Genomic DNA, 16,382 nt, shown 5'->3' on the forward strand with positions numbered 1-16,382 from the left:
GGGGCGGGGTTGAGCCGCTGCGCGTGGCGCTGGTTAGGTTCCCGCTCAGGCACCCGTTGGCGCTGAGGGGTGAATAAACGGTCAGCCCAGGCCGGGCGGGGGCGGGCAGCGGCGGGCTGCGGCGCCCGAAGGGGTCCCGGGGCGGGCACGGCGGCTGGATGTGCGTTGGGCACTGGGACGCGCCTGACCGCCGGTGCCCGGCTGCGCCAGCCCCGCTGCTTCCCCTCAGAACTTGGAGATCCGGCTCAAAAGAGGCGGCGGCGGGCTGCTGGCGGCGCGCGGTGAGCCCCTGCCCGCAGCCGCTCACTCCCTCGGCCGCAGTCCCGGTGAGTTGATGCGCTTTGCCGCTGTCCCTAGCAGGGGCAAAAGGTAGCTGCCTAAATAGGGAAGGGCTGCCTTGCAGAGATTGCCGTGTGCCCGGGCGCGGCTCTCGGATCGCAGCCGCGGCGCGCCTGGAAATTCAGCTCCCCTTAACCCTCTGCTGGACAGCAGTCCCCAGAACGCCAATATGCTTCGACGCCGCACTGCTCACATGTGGCAGTTTCTCAGAAATGCTATTGCCCGTCTTGCGGTCCTCGCATTTGATAGGGATAACACTACTTGTTTCGCCCTGTAGTTACAGGTGGGTGAGGTTACTCGTGTGTTCCCTGCGTATCCGTGCAGGAATCGGGGAAGTAAGAACCCCACTCCTGCTCGGTGGCTGCAAGAACTACCATGTAAATGGCAAAAAACAGTCTTATAAATGCTATATAATCAACTTTATGACAACTGTTTTGCATATAGAGTTCCTCTCTGTAAAAGATGGTTTCATCAAAGAAAACTGAGTATATACATATATTTGTTCCAATTAGTATTGCAGAGCCCTGTCTGTCAGATACTTAAGCATGCCACTCTTAAAAGCAGTGAAGCAGAGACAAAAACAAGTGTTGCATTACTGTGATTTCAGATTTCTTGTGTAGAATCTGACCCCAAATTTTCTATCAATTTTAATCAGAAATGGACACATTCTCACTAATGCTAATATTGCCTTTCCCAACCTTTTCTGAACAGGCTGTTGTAACCTAAAAAGTGGAGACTTACTTTTTATGTAAAAGCCGTTGGGTATTTTTCCAGTTATGATTTCAAACTTACTAAAAATGCAATTCATTGGCCTTTAGTTCAACCCAACAGATTACTTAATAACCTGTAATTCTAGGATTTAGGTGAAGAGCATAAGGCAAAAGTGAAAGATGTCTTCCACATCACAAAATTTTAAACAAAAAGTGCATCTGTTTGGTGTGGTTAGAATTATAGGTAGGCTACAGCGGTGATGAAAGTGTATAATTGCTAAATGTAAAAAGTGTTTCTACTCTTAATCATTAAGAACAACACAGACATACATGCCATATGTCAAATACTTAAAATAAGAAAGGAATGCTGCAGCTTCAACTTTATAAGGTTGATGTGGTCTAACCCCAGCCACCAACTAAGCTCCACACAGCTGCGCATTCACACCCCTGCCAGCGGGATGGGGGAGAGAATCAGAAGAGTAAAAGCAAGAAAACTTGTGGGTTGAGGTAAAGACAGTTTAATAGGTAAAGCAAAAGCCGCACACACAAGCAAAGCAAAACAAGGAATTCATTCACCACTTCCCATCAGCTGGCAGGTATTCAGCCATCCTCAGAAAAGCTGAGTTCCATCATGCCTAATGGATACTTGGGAAGAGCAATGCGCTAACGCCAAACATCATCTCCCCTTTTCTTCTTATTTCCCTAGATTTATATGCTGAGCATGACATTATATGGTGTGGAATATCCCTTTGGTCAGTTGGCATCAACTTTCCTGACTGTGTTCCTTCCCAGCTTCTTGTGCACCACCAGCCCACTTGCTGGTGGGATCGTATGAGAAGCAGAAAAGACCTTGACTCTCTATAGGCACTGCTCAGCAGTAACTAAAACATCCCTGAGTTATCAACACTGGTTTCAGCACAAATCCAAAAAGTTGCCTCATATTAGCTACTATGAAGAAAATTAACTTTCCCAGCCCAAACCAGCACAAATGTGATGTACCTTGTAATGGTGCTGTTCAAAGTGAAGGAAAAAGCACTTCCAGTGTTTAATCCTAGCCTGAGTGTTACTGCCTTCACAGAATGCTTTGAAAATTCCTGCACACATAGCAAAATAACAGAGCTTGCCAGATACCGTGCCTCTTAACTGCCCAAATATTTTGTTCTTAAAAAGTATCATAAAGTTGACAAGATATTTAATTCCCTGTAAAATTTCAACTTTCATTTTAATATTCATCATTGTGCACCGAGATTTCAACAGCTGTTTCCAGAAGCATATACAATTTCATTTATTCAATGGTTTTCTGATGAACTTACTCCTTCGTGCCATATTAAAATATTTAATTACTAGACAGTAGTAAATTAAAAACTTGCACTACAATACCCCAAAGGCCTAACTTCTGGCTTTTAAGTATTACAGTTCAGATTTCCCTTAACAACTTAACAGCCCCTCCAGTTTGTTAAGATCTTTGTTCTTCTCACACATGTGGAAGAAATAATCATATGATCCCTCCTTCCATCCAGTGTTTTAAACTCTTATTTGGTTCTAACTATTTGTCTTCTTTGCACCATCATATGACTTGAACCATTCCAACTCATTCAGAATAATTGCTCTCACTGTGTTATCTCAGTCACTGTCCTTTCAAACTTCTGCTGTTCAGGATCCTGTAACTTAATCCACCTACCTAAGAAGATCTCAACACCTAAAAATAGAGCTACACAGGCAGTAATACAAGCTGCTGCAGTAAATTAATACTTTCTTGCCCATCATCCAAATTCTGTTTGACTAACCTTTAGCTTAAGGTTTTTTGTTCTAGACTAAGAGTTCACAGTGTGTGATACAAAAATCACTGCAACATCGTAAACTACAGAGTCATGAGCCAGCACTTGGCCAGCTTTTAGCCCTATGTGGAAAGGCAGTGGAGGGAATCTGTTCCTGGCTGCTGTAAATGTGTGCCTACAAACAAGAGAAAACAAACAACACAAGGTACTTTTCATTTGTTCTAAAGTTCATGCAGTTTGGCAGCAGCACTGTTTGCGAAGGAGAAAGCTTCACCTGGCTCAGCTTAGCAGTATGCATTGCAGATTGAGGTTGAGGTACACTTGTAGGTGCCAAAATTTTAGGACCACAAGGTGCCTTCCGTAGTCCTTTTCTGAACGTAGAGAGCACAGCAAGGAACCTGGGCTTGTTAACACCATGTGAGAGAAAGGTGGGGCTTGCTTTCTGCCACGCACAACTGCGGCCCAGCAAAGCAGCACGAACTCATGCGATTGCTGGTGTAGTGCTGTCATTGCTAATGATGGTAGTAAAAAGCACGCACAGTTGGATACATCATCCTTATACATCACACAACATTAAGCAGCTGGCAGAATGTCATTACTTTAAATATAAGAGCAAAACCAGTCTTCAGCTGTTTATGTCTTCTGACTCACACACGAATGTTACACTACTTTCTCTCCATAATCCCGAAGTTGTTGGTTGAGTTGATTTCTCAACAGTTTGCTGTTCTCAATTTTCCTTCAGGAGAATTCCAGAAGAACCTGTGGGAGTACTCTTACATGAGGAAGAGAGGTGAAAACTTGCTGTGCTCAGACTGATCCCTTCCATACTAATGGACAGCAATGAGTTTTTAAAAGCTGGTGGAAATCAGAGTTGCACAAAAAAAGCAGAAACAGAACATACAGATCTTCACTGGTGCCGTGCCTCAACTACATCAAAATCTATTTCATTACAGTTGGGGAATTAGCCAATTAAATTGTATAATGAAAACATTATGAGTCATGTCAAGTGAAAATACTGAGAAGGCCGCAGGCAGGAGAACCACATGATGAGGTACAGAAACACAGGCAATTTAGCAAAATGCTGGAATTCTCAAATTTGAGATAGTGGTAAGTGATCTGACTGTTGCTCTAAAGCTGCCTCATGTAGAGAGAGGATTTTATTTGTTTTAAGCATTTAATCATGGACCCACTTCAATGAATGGTAATCATTTTGTCATCTACCCAAGAGGTTGAACAGAAGCTACCCATTTTTTTCATTCAGGTAAAAGTGATAGTCAAAGATCAAAGTTAGGGAAAAGAAAAATGGATAGAAAGATTTCTGCAAACTTTTATGAGTCATTTGAAAAGGTTTTCTGCCTAAAGCTAAGCTTCCCAGTAAACGTTGAAAATAAACTTGTGTTCGAATACTTAGAAATAGATTTATTGATCTTATTGTAAAGCTGTTTCTTTATTTTCACTCTGTAATTTGAAGTGTAATTAATGTAACGCTAATACAGACTTTTTAAAATAGAGCTTTCTTTTGTTCATATAAAGGGGGTTTTCTTGGGTAACTTTTTTTTTCAGTAGCATAAAATTCCTTATATTCTCTTAACCCCATTTTCTGTTTTCAATATATTTTAGATATCACTCCGTAACTCTGCAAATTGAATTTTAAAAAAGTAGAAGAAATACTGCTATGATGTAAATATTTTCAATATTTTTCAGACACTGCATCTTTGTGTTTATTTTCCTCTCTTAATGTAACAGTCAGAGAGTACAAATAAACTATTTATGTGTTTCAAGCTATTCCACAATATTTCCACTTCCTTTCATAATAGCAATTACTCAAGTTCCAGGGTTTTTAAAATGCTGCATTTGCTAATATATCACAAACTGCACTATAAATTGTACTTAGTTTTTATGCCAGCTGCTAAATGATTCACGATCTGTCTTCACCAGTATTTATAGTTCTTCCTAATCCTTTCCTTTGAAGAGGAGGAATGAACAGTCCTTTGCCTGAATCTCTTACCCCCAGTACTCTGCCTTCAAATCCTGTTCTCTAGTTTATGAACTATTTGAATTCTACCTTAGAAAATCAATAATGAATTAGTAAGAAAGCAGTAATTGTTAACACACAGAGAGTACTAACAAGGCAACTCTTCTGCGATGCAGAATTTATATTTCCAACCATTGTTCTAACTGCTGTTCCTCAGTAACTGAATTACCCACTCTGCCCCCTAATCGTTTCCAGAATAGGTTATGTGAACAACAAAGCAAGGAAAGGAGGGTTTATTAGAAGCAGCTGGTAAAAATGCAGAATAAACTTTTTTTCTGTAGACACTTCTTCCTCCTTCTCATCATCTTTTTGAGCTATTGCTCTTTCCCACATTTCAGATGATGGCCTTCAGTGTTTTCCAGAGGAAATCCCACCACTGTCTGCATTCTGTCTGTTTCCCATGAAACAATCTTGGCCTGAGAGATGAGACAAAATGTTTCATAATAGCACCGAGTTAATTTGTGTGCTATTGTATTGAGTATGGTCAAAGGTCGTCAATACAGTAGGAGATCGTTTCAATGGGAAGTATATGGGGGAGCAGAACTATACTCAAATGAGGGGTCACTGCTGTATCACTGCAGCTTTTTCCCAAAGCCGATTATTTTTCTTTCAATTTCATGTAACATTATCAAGAATATTCTGTTACTTATTAGGAGATCACGTATTCTGTAATCTCTAAACCAGATTTCATTCCTTGCACATATTAAGAGCTCCCTCTGTTTCAGCACAAAAGCCTCCTGTGCACCACCTTTCCTTAGGAATCTTTTGGAGTCTGTATCTGCCATTAATTCTGTGTATACACTAGTTTTGACAAGCAAAATAACAAGGGTACCTTATGTCCTTTACCCTTACACACCAGAAGTCATGCCATTTGTGTTGCCTATTTACATTCAAGGAGTCATTCTGCAGCCTTGTTCTACAGAGTGAACATTTCTATGTTGCCCTTTCTATAAAACCAGTTGTTTGATTAATGGAAAATGATGAATGTGCTTGAGTCTGTCACTCTACTGAACAAGAAAAACAGATTCTACAGGTTTTCTATTTTCCTTTTTTTGACTTTTTAGTTGTCCACCCAATCAACAGCATTCTGCCCATTGATATTAAAAACTTTTCCAAAATTGAGGAATTGATCAGATACAGAGCTATGTGGCATATTTGTGGCTGTGCTACCTAGACCAACTCGGTTTTGTATAGTAGAAGCTAGAGAATTCATGGAAGATTTGTATCCCATTATACTAGCTCTTATGAAAATGGATGGGAATGCATATTTCTCATTAAAATGTCTAAGAGAATAAATCATATCCACCATCACCTAAGTCTTGCTTTCCTGTTGGAAATAACTAGTTTCACAGTAGTAAAATTAATACTCAGGTTTGTATTGCTTTTGTTTGATTTTCCACATATACATATTACACTGGATTGATCACTCTGTTTTATGTTTTCTCTGAAGGCTGAGATCAATGAACTATATTTCACAGACAGGAAATAAAGGCAGAACCTGGACCTAAAAAATAACTTTGCTGCTAACTTGCATTCAAAAAGATTCTTTTGGCTTTATTTATGTTTCTATCTATGCTATTGATATCTTTAGAGTTTCTTCCACTAGTTATGAATTGGATAGCTTTGAACTTTTAATTTTATTTGAGTATTAACCCTAAAGAAGGCTTACATATCTTCTCAAGATATGAGTACTGAATTTCCGGAAACTGGATTCACATGAATTGGGAAAACAAAATAAGATTTCCTGCTTCATCCAGAAATAGAAACCATTTATACCATCAGGTGGAACATAAGGGGTGAGGTACTAATTGTTTGGCCTTCTTAACATCATTGCCTTTTCATTAATTCAATAAAAGTCTGTTTTTAAGGGCTCTTCATGGGCCCTGTATTACTGCTATTATACAATTTTCTCCTGAAACTCACTAATGATGTGCTGAAAACATCATTATTTCCACAGTACTTGTGTTCTTTATTCATGAAAAGTAATAAGTATAGTCAGTAAAATGCTAATCTCAGGGGATGATGATTACTATGACAAGATCAAGGGCATTTCAATGAATTTCTTTTCTGTGAAAATCCTTGCATTTGTAATCTAATAATTCTGGCAGCCTCTATATGAAAAAAAATTGATTGTGTGGGAAAGGTAAATACAATATGAGCTTTGTTTTACAAATAGGTTACTATACAGAAATTATCAAGCATTCTATTTTTTTTTTCCAGGGGGCATTCCAGGAATTTAGGTTTTGCTTTGTATTGCTTTAATCAATTAAATTGAAGAGAGAATTTTTTGTCAGTCCAAAATTGCATAAGCAAATTCCTAGTTCTAATCACATTTTATCCTTAGTTATATTCTGTCTCTAAAGATTGCAAAGGTAAAATATATCCTGATTTATATTCCTGTATGAGCAAATGAGGTACTGGAATATAACTACCTTGAAGCAGCCAGTGGATCCCTAAATTGACTAGCTCATGTATTTCTTAATTTCCCCTCCTTTGTTTTCTGAAGACAAAGGTATATTACTGCCCAGAGGTATCATCACACATTTCCCATTTTCATCTGGAAAAAAAAAAAAAGTTCACTTTTACAAAACTTCCCCATTCTGCTAGGGGAAAGAAAGCACCAGAAAAAGGTAGCACCAGACTGACTTAGAGACATGCTGAGGGATTTCCAATGGAACCAGCAAGACTGGAAGCCTGCAGCATTTCTGGAAAGAGGCCCTTGGCCTTTACAGGAGAACAAACACAACCAGCATTCCACAGGTACCTCACTATTTTTTCAAAGACATGAACGATCAATACCCAGGGATTAGTAAGAACATAGCAATCACATATGAGACTGTTTCCATGTACTTTCTTAGTCTCTGATTACTTTCAGGTCAGGGAATTCCTTTGCTTTTTCTGTTTAGTAACCCTCAACAGATTTACAATACTAGTCCAGGCTCCAACGTCAAGTTCTTCTACTGACAACATCCTATAGTGAGGAGATTCACAGAAAACTTAGCTGCTGTCTGAAGAATTGTTTGTTTTGAACTTGGCTCCTCCTGGCTTTGGCTTTTTTCTTAGAAGTCCTGCTGAATTTTTGCTGCCAGTGAATTTGCAATCTCTACCATAACCCTTACTAAACTGTGCCTCCTGGCCCTCCCCCCCCACCCCCCCACCCGACCCCCCAACTGAAATATCCTACTTTATTCAGTTCTTCCTTGTAAAGAAGTTGTTCCATGCTTTGATCATCCTTGTTACCCTTCTCTGAATCTTTTCTAGTGCCAATACATCTTTTCTGAGATAAGGGGATCAGAACAATTCCCCTGTTTTATTTCTTACATCCGATTTTCTTTTTTGCCCTCTATAGAGCATTAAACCGAAGTTTTGCACAAATGTTTCATAAACTAAGTTCCAGTTGCTGCATAGTTCTGACTAGCCCACCATATTATATGTGAAGCTAGGGGGTTTTTTTCCCTATGTCCATCTCTTTACATTCATCTATCTTGAAGTTCATCTAGCATTTCAACTGCTGTGTGATTTGGTCTTATAAGGGGCAGTGTTGTCCAGGAAGTTTTATCATTTGATCATTTAAAACATCAGTTGATACACATTTCTAAGATACATGTAAAACATAGATTAAGCTTGGGTTTGCAGTTAACTTTCGTTTTTAAAAAGTGAAGTGGCATTATAAGATTAAAAAGTGAATGACAAGACATTTATCTTAAGAAAACTGGAAATTCCTTCATATTAAGTTCAGTACAGGAAGCCAATGTTCTGACCAACCAAGATTTGTCTCTGTGCATCCAACTCAAAAAAATCACTCTTTTCAAAGAGTGAGCATTTTACTGTTTTCAAAACTCTGCATTGAAGTTAATTTTTCTCCATTCAACATAGCTGTAAGTCCGTATCTTTGTTTTTCCATGTGGCAAAAGAATACCCAGTGCAGTTTTAGGTAGAATCCACATTGCATAACGGCATTTAATCCCAGTTACACTACATGCTTTAAGTTGTAAACAAGAATATGTATATCTACTTCATGGACAGCAGAACATAGAAGCTATCTAGCAGGATGTGGCTCTCTAAGGTTTTTGGAGTTCTCGAGGAATAATGAAAATAAGTGTTAGGAAAAAGAAAATACAGGAAATATTTTCTGCTGGGAAGAGAAAGAAAGGAAGGAAATGCTTTAAGGGGCCTGTACAAATATACTTTTGTTGTGAGAAAAGCATGGCTCATCTGTTCTTAGTATAGTTAATAAAAGCTCTGACAGTATGAAATATATTCTACTTCTTTCCCCCAGAATCAGAAATCCCAGAAGGAAAAAAAAAAAAAAAAACCTGCAAGGATTTGAGTTACCAAGGCATTGATGAAGTTCACAAAATCTAAACAAGGAATTACATGAACAACCACACAAGCTAGACTGAATACTGTACACTCCTGAATTAAACATAGTGATCTATCCTTATGTCTGAACAATCCGTCCAGATTCAGAAGAAAGGTAATGAAGAAAAAGGCTTGGATTCTATCAGAACATATCTGTAGCTGAAAACAGATGTCAAAGGAAAAAGAGTGGAATGACTTTAAAGGACCACCACAATCCTGGAAAAGGTGTTCAGAGATAATATCTTCTATTTTAATATTTTCTAATCTTTCTAGTATGCATGTGTGTGGTTCTCTCCTGGGGTGTGACATCCTCCAAGTTTTATGATCTGATCCAATCTACACCTATTTATTCCTAACATAAATCCTGCAGAAATAGTTTCACAATTTTCCTTCCAGTTGTAGTTTTAGTAATATTTTAAATTACCTGTCAATAATACTGTATTTTTGAGCAATATCAATTAGAATGTGCTGAGTTATCTTTCCACTGTGATTTCTCTGCTGCTGTTTCTATTACACTAATTTCATGGACTAGAGTCTTGTAGAGGTATAATTTGGAATCTGTATAAAATGTATTATGCTTTCCTATCAAGTCATAGACTGTAGCACTGCTTGTGGTCTATGCTACATTGTATATCAATAAATGTATACTTTACATTTATACTGATAGCTTTATTTCTGCTATTATTATTCAAATTATATAAACTTCCATATACTCCACACAAATTCTATTTCCACAGAGTGAATTCTCAAGTATTTCACTAGTTATGTGCCTCTTGTTTATTCCTTTAGCAAAGCTAACATAATTGGAACTGTAAGAATTTGTAGAAAACATGAAAGCTTTTCCTATTCTTACTATTCACTTAATATGCTATCCACTCTCAGACAGCCCACTGTAAAAATTTTTATAGCAACTCTTAATAGACTACCTTCTCAGTCATTTAGATAATTGTGACAAAGCCAAAAACCAAAACCAAAACCAGCTAAGCAATTACAGCAAGGGGAAATATTTTTTGTGTCCACACATAATATTGCAAAAATTAAATAGTGTTGCTTATCCAATGTATTTTCAACATTCAGCCAAAGGATAAAAGAACTGAACATTCTTTTATTCTCCATCTGAACAGTACTCTATTCAAAGGAATCATTCCCTCCCCTGAGCTTTGTAGCCTTTTAGGAAAAATATACCAGTTTATACCAAAGTTTATCCAATTTTGTCTAACAATGCTTTTTCACTTCTGATAAATCTTTGGTTCTTTATTTTTGTGACCTATACTCATGTAATTTCTTGAAATCATAAACTAATCAGATCTTGAAATTATAAATTTAAAATTCTCAATAGGTATATTGTATGTATCTGACAAGTAGACACAGTTAAATTAAAAAAAATGCTCTAAGAGGCCCATGAATATAATTTTCAGCTTCCTGTTTCAAGACCTACTTTAATTCAAGCTGATGCTTGTCTAATCTTTTCGTAAAAGATTTCCAATAGCCATGTAATTGGGAATACAGGCCAAAAGTCACTCTTGTCGTTAGTACTATGTCAATCTATAAATTATATACTACTGGAAAAATAGGGAAGAAAAATCTTCATTTTCTTTATGGGGATATTTGTATCATTACATCCTTCCGAGCTCTATCAGAAAAGGATAGACCTATAAATTTAGAAAAAGTCTATAATCAATTGTTGCAGCTGAACTTCTATAGTAAAAAACAGGAAGATGGAGCTGAGTAAGTTAATACTGAAGCAGCTTGATCTGAAAGAAATTCATTACCATCCTAATCTAAAAACGTTTGAAGTCAATGGAAAAACTGTTGAAACATGAAATGCTATCAAACATTGGAGTGTATGGAAAGGTAATTAATTTATTAGAGTAATTTTATATTTAGATGTAAGCACCCAGAAGATATGGTTGTAGAGGCCTCATTACAAATACACATACAATCAAAAATGTTCTAAACCAGTAAATAGTAGAAGCATGCAGGTAAGTATAAGATCACCAATCCAGGAACAAAAGGAAAAGAAAAGAAGAAGTGCTGCCAATCAACTTCTTTTTACTTCTGCACAGCATTACATTAAAAAATAAACAGTGTGTGTAGGGTTAACCTCCAGGAAAGTTATGAAAAAATAATTATGCTCACTCACTTCTCAGGTAATAATGTTTACCTTTCTTGAATTTGGTCCACCACTTGAAAATTAGTTATTTTTATTAATGTGAAATTCTTTTTCTCCAGGAATATAGGTGATTATTTTGTTTTCCCATGGAATGAAAATGTGACATGGTCATCAGGTATCATTTCCTCTCTCAGTATATCAGGTTTTGAGATATGAAGGACATACTTTGCTCTACCATGTAGAATGACTGTGAGCCAATTGTACAATTATATGCATTCTCGCTATTGAGAAGAAGTCATGCAAAAGACTTAAGACCTGAACACTCCCAAGCATATGAATAGCTTTTCTTCCACATGAATTATCCTGTTGACTTCACTAAGACTGCTTCCATTTTTCAGTCTTGGCAGGATGAGGACTATTGTTTTTATGATGTAAAAAAATTGCTTAATAAAATGAAGGCAGAAATTTCTTAGTGTTAAGAAATCACAAAAACTTGTCAAATTATCCCCAGAACACAATACAGTGAAAACCACTGTATTTAAATATGCAGGTAGTAAAATGAAACATTTTTAAATAACTGCTTTTTCAGTTTTAGCATCATCTCATAGGTCAACATTCTTCAGTGTATCTTTCGTTGCCAAAGCATGGTTCTCACTAACATGCTTCAGCCTTTGATTCTGAGGTATTCATGTGATCTTGTGTAATGCCTTGGGTGGAGTCTACCACCCATCAGTGCCAATGGGAATTGTGCCCTTGACTTCAGTCCCAGAAATTCCTATTCAGAATCCTGGTTACAAGCAAGTAAAAGGCAAAATATTCTATTCAAGGAATTCATCCTTAATGTCAGGTTGATTCATGTTTTAAAACAGATAAAGCAAAAATACATTGTGCTGATACTCCATAATGCTGCATGCTTTTCTTGATGGTACACAGCACCAGTAAGGCAGTTTTCATTATATTATTTCTATTAATAAACTAGGCAAAAACCCCAAATAAATCTACAAAATTCCTGATTTTGAAAAAAATGTTACTAGTATCATTTCAGTATTTTCAGTGGATTGCTGTAAATATAAACCTGCAGGTTAATTTAAGAAGAACCAGAAAAGAGATCTGTTTCTGTGATTTAAGTTTCCTATTTCAGCAACATGAATAAAGTTTTCAGTTGCTTTAGAACATGCATTCAGAGGTTTTTTTAATTTATACTGCTATATTGTTCATTTATCATTTTACCATTAAAATCTTAACCAAGAAAAGGAGAAGCACAAGAACATCGTAGAAATACTTTGTGAATTAGCAACCAATGGAAGCTTCTGGAATTCAAAATAAATATATTAACTGCTTACACAAATACTTTTTTTCAGTCACTGAAGCTTTATTGATTTTCTGCAGATAGATTTTTGGGGCTTGGAAATATTAACATACAGCAGAAAGGATTAACGTGCAAGTTCATACAGTATGTTTATTCACTCCAGAGGTGGAATAATATAAAATCATCTTCTTACAAATCTGTACATTACAAAAAAATTATGTCTTGGGAGCAGCGTCCTTTACAATCTAGTTATTCTGGTTGCATTCCAGTATAATCTTAATTGATTCATTCAAATTTTCTCAAGGTTATTTAGAGGATGCAAAATCAAAAATACCGGCATTGCTAAATTTTGCTTATCTGGAACTGTAAGTGAATATTATTGATTTTTACACATTACTTTTAAAACCTAATAGCGTTTAGATTGAAGGCAGTGGCAAAACTAAAATCCCTTATCTCAGTAGTTTACTAAAGAGGTAGGAAAAAAAGTAAAATGTTCCGAAATAAATTATATCTTGTTTAGTCTTTGGACACTGCCCAATTTAAGCCAAGGATTTAAGACTTCAAAATGTTTCTCTGATACTTCTATGAAAGCAACAGCAGAAGGGAAGAATCCAGGTGAAATCACTGTAAAAGCATTATAATGCACTAGCAACACAAAGATTTTAGGTTTTAAAGTATAAATTTTTTGGAGTGGAAAAAATACGCAACATGCAGGATATTCAGTAATGCAATGTTCTGTAATAACATTAAATTAAACGCTATCATTTGCATTAAGTTGTCTTCAACACTTATCCTAGGCTTACAGTTAAGTAAGGATTCTTGACAGAAGAGTGCTATATCTGACAGACAGTTGATAATTGATTTACCTTGGTAGTGAAGAAGAGAGCAAGAGACATTTTTTTCCTTTAATTTATGTCAACATTTTGTACAAAGGAACCTTGATTTTCTCCAAAATACTCCACCCTCATGAAAAATCAAAGGGGATTTTTTTTAACAAGATTAGTTCTTTTTGTTAATCACTTTCAGTATGGGTAACACCTCTGGCACTGTCAGGCTGGTGAACTTCCCAGTGGCATAAAAGGAACATATGCTTCCATCCAGTGTACAAGCTAATTTTCAGCCAGCTTTTGAAAATTAGTAAAAAGCTGATCACGCAGTGCAGCAAATAATTTAGCCTTTTCTGCATTTCATTTTGCACAAAGCACAAAATTTCAAAAGTGATTTAGCTTGTTAAAAAGACAGACAGTTTTTCATTGCTGTATATTCTGTTGCACTTCCACTTTTCTGTTGACACCAATATTTTAAGGAGTCCTTGAGAGATGTCAGAGTGCACAACTGAGTCAAGCTTCTGGTTTCTGTGTCCTTATAGACTGGCTTCACCAAACACAAATGTGTTGAGCTCCAAAGGCCAGGTGAGGCACAAAATCAATTTTCCTCCTTGGGTATCTCACAGTAAATTTCACTTCACATGCCTCAACGGAGTGAAAGCCTTTGATTCTGCCTTGCTGGTGAAGATACGCAAAACTTGTGGATGGCAGTGAAATTCATATGTACATAAGGGATTTATATCTTTGGAGCACTAGAAATAGAAAAAAAGTAATGGATGAGCTAGAAAAAAATGGGTTTTTTCAGCTGAGTTTCTGTTGTAATGCTAAGAACCCATGTAGTACACAGCCTCCAGTGGCCCACATAGAACTGTTTTCAGCCTCAGGCAGGATCACATTGCCAGATCTTTTTAAATATGTCGGAAATATGCAAGATGATATATTAATGGTTATTCATTATGTGGTATTCTCACCCCTCTGAATCAGTTATAACTAGTGCTATAATGCAACACCTAATATGGTTGATAGCATAAAAGTTTTTGGATATTATGTTGTGTCATGTTAGAATAACATATAAAATAAAATTAAGCCCATTAATACTCACTAATAGTATTTTGGCACCTTCCATAAAATCTGTAGAGCTAATAGGGAATTTCTAGCAAAATGTTACTTTGATAAAAATCAATTATTTTCCAAACATCTATGAAAAATATCTTTTCTTAAATAAATATGAAAAAAATAGTTATACTACTTATCTCATTTGCATTGCTTATTACACTATTTGCATTGCAAACTTTATGGCTAACTAAAATTCCCTCTGCAGTGCTAATCACGAAGGTATTCATTTCACATCACAAATTGTTTTGTAATGTTCATGCATGTTGTTGAATTGCTTCTTGTTTTCACAATGCATCTAGTAGTATAACACTTGGTGAATGTCCCTGAATGCAAATTATGTGTTACATTGTAATGTACTGCCAAATACGATAATATATGTAAGGCCTATTGAAAAAGACTTATCATACACACAAACCATATAGTGTACTTTTAAGCACAGGTCTGTCTTCATTTCCAGTCTCAAAGAGACCTGAAGAGAGCCAACGCTTTCTAGCTTTATGCTATCTGCAACAAATAAAAGACTAACAACAGAAGTCATAGCTGCTTTAGAAGATCTATTTCTTGAAAACTAATCGACAATGTTTTACCAGTTTTCCCTTGAAATCATAGCTGTTTTTCCAAAAATAGCGATTTCATTAAACCTGAACTGTTGTTTTATCATAAATGTCCAGGAAAATTTAATAACTGATACTTAAAAAACTTAATGCAGTCATAGCTCATGAATATTTTAAAAATGCAGAATGGCTTTTAAATCTGCGTAAAATAATTATGGGACAGTCTCATTCTCAAATGTAGAATACATTTGGCCTGGAACAATTCCTACAAATTTAACTAAAGTTGGACCAGAATTTTAGACACCTTGTTTTAAGATTACTGAGAACAGATCCTTCCAGCAGTATCACAGATGTAGTGTAAGACAGCCTGATACAAAATATGAGAATGAGAAATCCAAGAAGGCTTTAGGAAAAACTGCAATTCCAAACCAGTGAAAAATAATATTTATAGTTTTAGTCGATTTATGCACAATAGCCTGCATAATGTGAGTAATTACCTGATTTTTTTTCCTTTTTAAAGGTGAGGCAATTCAGGCATGTATTTTCAAAAATTTCTAGCTTGTAGATAGTTGAACAATTCCAACTGAAATCAATGGTAGTTGTGAGTTTGCTTTACTACTGAATTACTAATAAATTACTAAATTTATAATTTATTTTAAATAAGTTATCTATATAGCAAAATACACTAAGTGTGCTGTTTCTGAAATTGTGTCCATATATGATCTGAGCTGTGCTCTCAAAGATTCAGCCTAAAAGCTGGAGCTAAAATGGAAACAGGCCCAGTTTAAACCACTAGAATGCACTGATGGCCATTAACAGAAACAAGTACTGGGTTCTCTGCTTTCATCTCAGACACTGAACTACCAAAGTGAAACTATGGCACAATATACATTTCTTGTACACTATTTTTCTATGCTTGCATTATGCTAAAAAGTTGCAAAAATGAACAGCCATTTCCCCATTACTTCTCAAGTGATGAATAAAACACTTACTCTTCCATAATATGGTGCTGTGGTGGGTTAAATTTGGCTGGCTGCCAGATGCCCACCCAGATGTTCTCTCACTCCCCCTCCTCACCAGGACAGGGGCGGGGAAAGTAAGATAGAAAAGCTTATAAGGTCACGATAAAGACAGGGCAATCACCTACCAACTACCATCATGGGCAAAACAGGGTTGTCTTGGGGAAGATGGAACAGATCCTTCTGGAAGCTATGTCAAGGCATATGGGTACAGGGAGGT

Source organism: Falco punctatus, assembly GCF_963210335.1.
Source record: "Falco punctatus genome assembly, chromosome: Z".
Lineage (NCBI taxonomy): Eukaryota > Metazoa > Chordata > Aves > Falconiformes > Falconidae > Falco > Falco punctatus.